Raw genomic sequence first — 3,126 nt, 5'->3', positions numbered from 1 at the left:
TATCTTTCCAGTAAGAAATTTACTAATGACTTCTTTGTGTTAATTCTGTAGAAACATTTTAATAAATTTTGTGATACTAAATAAATTAAAATTTTCTAATAAAAAAATAAAATCTACTCAGCAATTTTCAAGAATACAATACATTGCATTGTATTATGTTGTAGTTCAACATAGCGACTATAGTAATTATGTATATGCATCTATATTCAATAGATCTCTTGAATTTGTTCCTCCTGCCTACCTGACATTTTGTATTCTTTGATTAACATCTCTCCAATCTCCACGGCACCTCCACCATTAGCCTCTGGTAAACACTGTTCTATCCTCTGCTTCTATGAGTTCAACTATTTTAAATTCCACTAATAAATGAGATCATGTGGTATTTGTCTTTCCGTGTCTGGCTTATTTCACTTAATGTAACATTCTCCAGGTTCATCCTTGTGGCTGCAAATGACAAGATTTATTTCTTTTAAAAGGCTGAATAATATTCCATTGTGTGTATGTACCACAATTTCTTCATCCATTTATGTGTTGATGGACACAGGTTGATTCCGTATCTTGGCTATTGTGAACAATGCTGCAATGAACATGAGAGTACAGACATCTCTTCAACATACCAATTCCATATCCTTCGGATATATAACTAGTGGGGGGGGGGTCCTAGGTCATATAGTAACTCTATTTTTAATTTTCTAAAGAACCTCCATACTATTTTCCATAATGGGGGTACTAATTTACATTCCCACCAACAGCATACAAGGGTTTCCTTTCTCCTGCATCCTCCCCAGGATGTTACCTTTCATCTTTTTTATGATAATCATTGTAACAGATATGAAGTGATATATGATTGTGGTTTTAATTTGCATTTCCCTGGTGATTAGAGAATTGGCTTTTTTTTTTTAATTTTCAAATACCTGTTGGAAATTTGTAAATCTTCTTTTGAGAAATGTCTATTCAGGTCCTTTGCCCTTTTCTTTTTCTTTCTTTTTTTTTTTTTTTGAGATGGAGTCTCTCCCAGTCACCCAGGCTGGAGTGCAATGGTGTGATCTTGGCTCACTGCAACCTCCGCCTCCCGGGTTCAAGCGATTCTCGTGCCTCAGCCTCCTGAGTAGCTGGGATTACAGGTTTGCACCACCACGCCCTGCTAATCTTTTGTATCTTTAGTACAGATGGGATTTCACCATGTTGGCCAGTTTGGTCTCAAACTCCTGACCTCGTGAACCACCTGCCTCAGCCTCCCAAAGTGCTGGGATTACAGGTGTGAGCCACTGCGCCCAGCCTATTCAGGCCATTTGCCCATTTTAAAATTTTGTTATTTTGTTTTCTTCCTATTGAGTTGTTTGAGCTCCTTATTTATTTTGAAAATTAACCCCTTATCAGATGTATGATTCACAAATATTTTCTCCCATTCTGGAGGCATCTCTTCGCTTTGTCAATTGTTTCCCTTTGTGTGCAAATGTTTTTTAGTTTGATGTAACCCCATGTGTAAACTTTTGCTTTTATCGCCTATGCTTTTAGGGTCATATTCAAAAAGTTATTGCCCGGGCCAATATCATAGAGCGGTTCCCCTGTATTTTCTTTTAGTAGTTTTATAGTTTCAGATCTCATATTTAAGTCTTTAATCCATTTTGAGTTGATTTTTGTATATGGTGTGAAAGGAGGGTCTAATTTCTTTATTTGAAATGTGGATATACAGTTTTCCCAACACCATTTATTGAAGATGTGGTCTATTGTGTTCTTGGCACCTTTGTTGAAAATTAACCATAAATGTGTGGATTTATCTCTAGGCTCTTTGTTCTGTTCCATTGATTATGTGTTTTTATGCCAGCACTATGCCGTTGTTTTTTTTAAAGTTTTATTTTGTTTTTATTGGCACATGATAATCTATTGGCACATATTTACAGGGTACAGTGTGATGTTTTGATATATGTATACATTGCATACTGATCAAATTTGGGTAATTAGCATATCCGTCACCTCAGACACTTGTCATTTCTTTGTGGTAAGAACATTCAAAATCCCCTCTTCTAGCTATTTTGAAATACACACACATTACTGTTAACTCTAGTCACCCCACTCTGCAGTAGCACAGCAGAACTTATACCTCCTATCTAACTGTAACTTTGTGTCTGTTGACCAATCTCCATCCAGTTTCCTTTTTCCCTTATCCTTCCCGGGCTCTGGTAACTACTCTTCTACTTTCTACTTCTATGAGATCAACTTTTTTAGATTCCACATATGAGTGTGATCATGAGGTATTTGTGCTTCTGTGCTTGGCTTACTTTAACTTATCAACTTCAGGCTCACATTTCAGTATTTCTATGACTTTGATTTTACTTTGACATATAATTGCCAGGTCAAGTCTTGTAAATTTTAAATTTAAATATATGTTTTCAAATGGTCCTCCAAGTTGTCGTTACGAATTTAGCAGTGGAGGATAAGAATATTTCCCCTTATTCTTCCCAACATCTGAGAAAATGGGGCACAGTTACAATTGAGCAATAGTTGGCTGTTATCACATGGAAATTTATGCCTGGTGGTAAAAGTTACAATTTTTCAAAAGAAGCTGAAATTCAGACACTTTAAGTAAAATCTCCTGATTTTTTAATGTTGTCAATAAACATTTTCTGCAAGCCAGTTTCAACCTGCATGCCACCAGTTTGCAAACTCTGGATAAATTGATCTTGAAGAGATCGCTGGAGATCAGTTGCAAATTCTGGAGGAGTTGATCTAACCAGACACAGGACAAGTCATGACAAGGCAGTAAATTAGATGGTCAAGTGCACAGGTTGGACCTATTGTTTCCCTAGAGCACATATTGTGTTTCTCAGGCTGAGTTGAGCATCTCAGGTGAGCTTGGAAGTCATACTAAGGTCATATTTCCCTATAGTATCCATTCATAACATGGACTGCAACTGCTAGAGCAGCTGGAAGTAAGCACCTGAGGCAGCTCAAGTGCATGGAGGCCCTCCCCGTGGAGCTATTGACTCTTCTCAAGGAACAATTAAGAAACTATTGAAGAAAAGGATAAAGAGGGAGCCTACCCACAGGTTGTTTGCTGGGGGACCCAGGGATCCCAATGATCTCTGCCACCCCCAGACATCTTTTTTTTTTTTTTTTTTTTTT

Source organism: Rhinopithecus roxellana, chromosome 3 (genome assembly GCF_007565055.1).
Source record: "Rhinopithecus roxellana isolate Shanxi Qingling chromosome 3, ASM756505v1, whole genome shotgun sequence".
NCBI lineage: Eukaryota > Metazoa > Chordata > Mammalia > Primates > Cercopithecidae > Rhinopithecus > Rhinopithecus roxellana.
This window is presented reverse-complemented; position numbering follows the sequence as displayed.